Source organism: Heptranchias perlo, chromosome 2 (assembly GCF_035084215.1).
Source record: "Heptranchias perlo isolate sHepPer1 chromosome 2, sHepPer1.hap1, whole genome shotgun sequence".
Lineage (NCBI taxonomy): Eukaryota > Metazoa > Chordata > Chondrichthyes > Hexanchiformes > Hexanchidae > Heptranchias > Heptranchias perlo.
In genome coordinates this window covers 133,423,752-133,432,049 of record NC_090326.1, presented here as the reverse complement: position 1 = coordinate 133,432,049, position 8,298 = coordinate 133,423,752, and positions in this window count along the sequence as shown.

Genomic DNA, 8,298 nt, shown 5'->3' with positions numbered 1-8,298 from the left:
CAGTGGCCACTGATATGTATGATACTTGCATATTGTTAACTGAATCACCTGCAATGGCTTCTCTTCCCGTTCCTGCACCATTACCTCAGGAGTCCCTCAAGGGTCTATCCTTGGCCCCCTCCTGTTTCTCATCTACATGCTGCCCCTTGGTGACATCATCCATAAACACAATGTCAGGTTCCACATGTACGCTGACGACACCCAGCTCTAGCTCACCACCACCTCTCTCGACCCCTCCACTGTTTCTCCATTTGTCACGCTGCTTGTCCGACATTCAGTATTGGATGAGCAATAATTTCCTCCAGCTAAATATCGGGATGACCAAAGCCATTGCCTTCGACTCCCACCACAAACTCCGTTCCCACCGACTCCATGGGCATGATTTTAACTAGGAAGCGGGTTCTCAGCAGGGGATCAATACATGGGTGGGAAACCTGGAGAAAAAAATCGTGCTGTTTCCTGCGCGATTGCGGTTCAATTGGAGCCACTTAACTCAGCTTCCGGGTTTCGAGTTCTCAAGTTGCTCAGCAGGCGTACTGCTTACCCGCATGAAACCCACGTGAAACACTGGTTCGGCCACAACTGGAGTATTGTGTCCAATTCTGGGCATCACACTTTAGAAAGGATGTGAAGGCCTTAGAGTGGGTGCAGAATAGACTTACTAGAATGGATGAAGGACTTCAGTTACATGGATAGACTGGAGAAGCTGGGGTTGTTCTCCTTAGAGCAGAGAGGGTTGAGAGGAGAATTGATGGAGGTATTCAAAATCATAAAGGGTCTAGACAGAGTAGATAGAGAGAAACTGTTCCCATTGGCAGAAGGGTCAAGAACCAGAGGTCATAGATTTAAGGTGATTGGCAAAAGAACCAAAGGAGACATGAGGGAAAACTTTTTTACACAGCGAGTGGTTATGATCTGGAATGCTCTGCCCCAGGGGGTGGTGGAGGCAGATTCAATTGTGCCTTTCAAAAGGGAATTGGATAAGTACTTGAAGGGAAAAAATGTGCAGGGCTATGGGGAAAGGGCGGTGGAGTGGGACTAGCTGGAATGCTCATGCAGAGAGCCGGCATGGACTCGATGGGCAGAATGGCCTTCTTCCGTGCTGTAACCATTTATTGCAACGGATCGCAGGATTTTCGGTGGTGGTGGAAAATGGGGGCTAGTGGCCTGTTGAACAACCCATCCGATTTTCCTTTTCAAAATCCACTACCACCCATTTTCCGAGTGAAAGTTAAAATTTGCCCCCTCGTGTCTTCTTTCATCACTTTGGCATTGTTAACTCCACAACATTAACTGTTCTTAACTCACCTCTGATAATATTAGTTTCATTCTTCTCAAATTCACAATTTACCTGAATCACAAAATAGAATTTTACAGGACAGAAGGAGGCCACCGAGATTTAAACTGCATTATGAGACTTCCTATCATAATTGTGGGTTACTGGTTTATGTGTCTGTGACATGACTGCTGGAATTACTTTGGAATATTTGAATGCACGCTTTTTTCTCCCTCTCTCCTTTACACTAGTCAGCATCCCAAAACATTTTTACCAGCTGGCTTTGTATCTCTTGTCCGGCTTTCATTTTCCCTTTTCTCTGTTTTTACCTACCTGCTATTCACTATCTTTCTAAGAACTTGACGATAGAAGCAGGATGAACCTCAAACCGAGTGTACCCAGTTTGGATGTAACTTAAGTTTGCTTTTTGTATATTCTATTTGTAAGTAAATTCAGCCATTAGTTTACGCCTGTAAACATTGATCTGATAATTGACCTCGATTGATAGATCACAATTTTAAAACAAGTAGTTTGTTGACACTTGACATTTAGTAACAACCAAACCCCCTGGATCTTCAACTGGAGTCATTGAAAAAAGAGGGTAGCAGAATTTCCTTCACCTTAAAGGAGGAGTAGATTTTACCAAAAAAGCATCAAAACTATGTTGATTTAATGAACAGCTTCTTTCTAGTAAATACACAGTCAAATAAAAGTCATTTCATTTCTTCGCCTGGAATAAAAAAGTCATATTTATTTTAAATGATTTAATATCTATGGAACCGTGGCAGTTTGGAGCCAGAACGGGGTAAATTCTCATAGCGTTGCACCACTCACTGAGCCCATTTAATTCTGGTCCAATGATACCAATTTGCACAGGTTATTGTGACTTTTGGCTGAAAAGAAACATTTGATACTTGACACAATATAAGGTGCACTGATAGATTCTTCAGGACATTTAAATTGGAAAAGTGTTATGATTTAAACATTAAACTAAATAAACTATCAATCTAACCAATTAGAAATGCCACAGTTGATCATTTAAAAAAAAATATGTACTTGCACTTGTCAAATGATTTCTGTATAACTATGAGAGAAATCACTCATTTTTACATCGACTCTTGGTAGATAAAATACATTTGATGTTTGACTACATGACACAATATAAAGAGCACTGATTCATTTCTTAACATCAGTTTCACTGGAAAGGTGTTATGCTTTAATCATTAAAGTAAATAAACAATCAATCTAATCACTTAGACTTCCCCCATTCATTATTTAACTAAAAAAAAATTACTTCCTCTTGTCAAAAGATTTCTGTGGAACTCGATGAGAGAAATGACAACAAAGTTCTCAAACTGAACCTGAAAAAGCAGAGAGAGAGTAGAATATGTGTTAGGAACCATCATTTCTGTGTCTAGTTTCCATAAATCAATATTGCTTATGCTCTTCTGGAAAGTTTTCCGAATGATGTAGGCTATTATAAAGCTCAAAATTATTTGACAATTGTAGTGATTGAAAGGGGTAAATTTTTATATTCACTATATGGTAAACTGGTGGAGTAGATCTCCTGCCTTTTATACAACATGACCAATTATCTTTCCATTGATTTCAATGAGTTGAAAATCGGCCAGGTTCTATAATGGGCGATCGCTCTGCCAGATTACCGCCCATGTGGTGATGATGGAAATTTACCCCATACATTTTTGGCACTTTCCTATTTGGTTTGGTTCAGTTATTTAATCTGATTTAATCTAAAATATTTTGTATTAAATAACAGGGTGATAAATTCTGTCTCACCTTAAAGGAGCAGCAATCATTACTTGAAACCAGAAAAAAATAGTGATTTAATGGAAAGCTCATTTTTGGAATTGTATGGTAAAATAAAAATTGTTTCATTTTTTGTGACCTGCAATTAAAAAGTCACATTTATTTTAAGTGAGTTAATATGTATAGAACCATAAAAGTTTACGGCACAGATGGGGACATCTGGCCTATCATGTCACTGCCAGCTTTTTGCTCGTGCAATCTAAAACAAATCCCATTCTCCCTGATCTTCTCACACCCTTCTATATTCCACTGCTTCAAATATTTATCATTTTTCCCTTAGGCAACAACAAGTTACTTTGATACTATAGCAGGGGAGTGGGATTAATCGGATAGGTCTTTCAAAGATCCAGCACAGCCATGATGCGCTGAATGGTCTCCTTCTGTGCTGTACCATACAATGATACTATGAACAATTTTCATTCATGAGGCACCTATAATGTATAAAACATTTCACTGGGCTTTACAGAGAGAAAAGAAACAGAACCAAGCTAAAGAGGGACCTCATCAGCTTGGACAGGTAGTCTTGAAGTCTTGAAGACAGCTCTGCAGTCCTGCCATATCCAGTCATGAATGGTATTGGACAATTAAACAACTAATGGGAGGGGGAGGGCCATGAATATCCCCATCCTCAATGATGGCCGAGCCCAGCACATGAGTGCAAAAGACAAGGATGAAGCGTTTGCAACCATCTTAAGCCAGAAGTGCCGAGTGGAAGAGTCATCTCGACCTTCTCCCGAGAACGCCACCATCACAGGCGCCAGTCTTCAGCCAATTCGATTCCCTGCATGAGATATGAAGAAATGGCTGAGTGCACTGGATAAGGCAAAGAATATGGGCCCCCACAACATCCCGACTGTAGTGCTGAAGGCTTGTGCTCCAGAATCCGCCACGCCTCTAGCCAAAGAAGGAACTAGATAGATTTCTAGACACAAAAGGCATCAAGGGGTATGGGGAGAGAGCAGGAATATGGTATTGAGATAGAGCATCAGCCATGATCATATTGAATGGCAGAGCGGGCTCGAAGGGCCGAATGGCCTACACCTGAACCTATTTTCTATGTTTCTATATTTCTAAGCTGTTCCTCTACACCTACAACACTGGCATCTACCCGACAAAGTGGAAAATTGCACAGCTATGTCCTATCCTCAAAAAGCAGGACAAATCCATTCCGGCCAATTACCGCCCCATCAGTCTACTCTCAATCATCAGCTAAGTGTTGGAAGGTGTCGCCGACAGTGCTATCAAGCGGCACATACTGACCAATGCTCAGTTTAAGTTCTGCCAGGACCACTCGGCTCCAGAACTCATTACAGCCTTGGTCCAAACATGGACAAAAGAGCTGAATTCCAGAGGTGAGGTGAGTGTGACTGCCGTTGACATCAAGGCAGCATTTGACTGAGTGTGACATCAAGGAGCCCTAGTGAAATTGAAATCAATGGGAATCAGGGGGAAAACTCTCCAGTGGCTGGAGTCATAACTAGCACAAAGGAAGATGGTGGTGGTTGTTGGTGGCCAATCATCTCAGCCCCAGGACATCGCTGCAGGAGTTCCTCAGAGCAGTGTCCTAGGCCCGACCATCTTCAGCTGCTTCATCAATGACCTTCCCTCCATCATAAGGTCAGAAGTGGGGATGTTCGCTGATGATTGCACAGTGTTCAATTCCATTCGTAACACCTCAGATGACAGAGCTGTCCATGCCCGCATGCGCAATGACCTGAACAACATCCAGGCTTGAGCTGATAAGTGGCAAGTCACTTTCACGCCAGACAAGTGCCAGGCAATGACCATCTCCAACAAGAGATCGTCTAACCACCTCCCCTTGACATTCATCGACTTTACCATCGCCGAATCCTGCACAATCAACATCCTGGGGGTCACCATTGAACAGAAACTAAACTGTACCAGCCATATAAATACTGTGGCTACAAGAGCAGGTCAGAGGCTGGGTATTCTGCGGCGAGTGACTCACCGCCTGACTCCCAAAGTCTTTCCACCATCTACAAGGCACAAATCAGGAGTGTGATGGAATACTCTCCACTTGCCTGGATGAGTGCAGCTCCAACAACACTCAAGAAGCTCAACACCATCCAGGACAAAGCAGCCCGCTTGATTGTCACCACATCCACCATCTTCAGCATTCACTCCCTCCACCATCGGCACACTGTAGCTGCGGTGTGTACCATCTACAAGATGCACAGCAGAAACTCACCAAGGCTTCTTCAACAGCACCTCCCAAACACGTGACCTCTACCACCTAGACGGACAAGGGCAGCAGGCATATGGGAACACCACCATCTGCATGTTCCCCTCTGAGACACACCCCATCCTGACTTGGAAATATATCACCGTTCCTTCATAATCGCTGGGTCAAAATCCTGGAACTAACAGCACAAACACCTTCACCACATGGACTGCAACGGTTCCAGAGGTGGCTCACCACCACCTTCTCAAGGGCAATTAGGGATGGGCAATAAATGCTGGCCTGAACAGTGACATCCAAATCCCATGAATGAAAAAAAATTGTAGCGATTGAAAGGGGAAAACTTTTATCTTCACTATATGGTAATCTGGTGGAGTAGATCTCCTGCCTTTTATACAACCTGACCAATTTTCTTTCCATTGATTTCAATGAGTTGAAAATTGGTCAGGATCTATAATGGGCGATCGCTCTGCCAGATTACCGCCCATGTGGTGATGATGGAAATTTACCACATACAGTGTTGGCAATTTCCTATTTGGTTTGGCTCAGTTATTTAATCTGATTTAATCTAAAATGTTTGTTATTTTAAAATAAACTGTGTGATAAATTCTGTCTCAGCTCAAAGGAGCAATAAACTTTACTTGAAACCAGATAAAAGTAGTGATTTAATGAATGGCTCGTTTTTACATCGACTTTTGGCTGATAAAAAACATTTGATGTTTGACTACATGACACAATATAAAGAGCACTGAGAGTTTTCTTAAGGACATTTTCACTGGAAAGGTGTTATGCTTTAATCATTAAAGTAAATAAACAATCAATCTAATCACTTAGACTTGCCCCCGTTCATTATTTACTAAAAAATATTTACTTCCTCTTGTCAAATGATTTCTGTGGATCACTGTGAGAGAAATAACACCAACGTTCTCAAACTGAACCTGAAAAAGCAGAGAATATGTGTTAGGAACCATAATTTCTGATGAACGTCTATATAAGCACAGGTCTTACTTTAAAATTTAAATCATTTCTGTGTCTAGTTTCCATAAATCAATATTACTTATGCTCTTTTGGGAAATTTTCCAAATAATGTAGGCTTTTATAAAGCTCAAAATTATTTGACAATTGTAGTGATTTGAAAAGGATAAATTTTTATATTCACTATATGGTAATCTGGTGGAGTAGATCTCCTGCCTTTTATACAATCTGACCAATTATCTTTCCATTGATTTCAATGGTTTGAAAATCGGCCAGATTCTATAATGGGCGATCGCTCTGCCAGATTACCGCCCTTGTGGTGATGATGGAAATTTACCACATACAGTTTTGGCAATTTCCTATTTTGTTTGGTTCAGTTATTTAATCTGATTCAATCTAAAATATTTTGTATTAAATAACAGGGTGATGAATTCTGTCTCACCTTAAAGGAGCAGCAAATATTACATGAAACCAGAAAAAAATTGTGATTTAATGGAGAGACCATTTTTGGAATTGTATGGTAAAATAAAAACTCTTTCGTTTTTTTGACCTGCAATTAAAAAGTCACATTTATTTTAAGTAAGTTAATATGTATAGAACCGTAAAAGTTTACGGCACAGATGGGGACATCTGGCCTATCAAGTCACTGCCAGCATTTTGCTCGTGCAATCCAAAACAAATCCCATTCCCCCTGATCTTCTCATAAACTTGTATATTCCACTGCTTCAAATATTTATCATTTTTCCCTTAGGCAACGACAAGTTACTTTGATACTATAGCAGGGGAGTGGGATTAATCGGATAGGTCTTTCAAAGATCCAGAACAGCCATGATGCGACGAATGGTCTCCTTCTGTGCTGTACCATACAATGATACTATGAACAATTTTCATTCATGAGGCACCTTTAATGTATAAAACATTTCACTGCACTTTACAGAGAGAAAAGAAACGGTGCCTAGCTAAAGATGAACCTCATCAGCCTGGACGGGTAGTCTTGAAGTCTTGAGGACAGCTCTGCAGTCCTGCCACATCAAGGCGTGAATGGTGGTGGACAATTAAACAACTGACTGGAGGAGGAGGCTCCGTTAACATCTCCATCCTCAATGATGGCCGAGCCCAGCACATGAGTGCAAAAGACAAGGATGAAGCGTTTGCAACCATCTTAAGCCAGAAGTGCCGAGTGGATGATCCATCTCAGCCTTCTCCCGAGATCCCCACCATCACAGGCGCCAGTCTTCAGCCAATTCGATTCCCTGCATGAGATATGAAGAAATGGCTGAGTGCACTGGATAAGGCAAAGACGATGGGCCCCCACAACATCCCAGCTGTAGTGCTGAAGTCTTGTGCTCCAGAATTGGCCACACCCCTAACCAAAGAAGGAACTAGATAGATTTCTAGACACAAAAGGCATCAAGGGGTATGGGGAGGGAGTGGGAATATTGTATTGAGATAGAGGATCAGCCATGATCATATTGATTGGCAGAGTGGGCTCCATGGGCCGAATGGCCTACTTCTGGGCCTATTTTCTCTGTTTCTATGTTTCTAAGCAATTCCTGTACGGTTACAACACTGGCATCTACCCGACAAAGTGGAAAATTGCACAGCTATGTCCTATCCTCAAAAAGCCGGACAAATGCAATCCGGCCAATTACCGCCCCATCAGTCTACTCTCAATTATCAACAAAGTGATGGAAGGTGTCGTCGACAGTGCTATCAAGCGGTACATACTGACCGATGCTCAGTTTAAGTTCTGCCAGGACCACTCGGCTCCAGAACTCATTACAGCCTTGGTCCAAACATGGACAAAAGAGCTGAATTCCAGAGATGAGGTGAGTGTGACTGCCGTTGACATCAAGGCAGCATTTGACCAAGTGTGGCATCAAGGAGCCCGAGTAAAATTGAAGTCAAAGGGAATCAGGGGGAAAACTCTCCAGTGGCTGGAGTCATAACTAGCACAAAGGAAGATTGTATTGGTTGTTGGAGGCCAATCATCTCAGCCCCAAGACATCGCTGCAGGAGT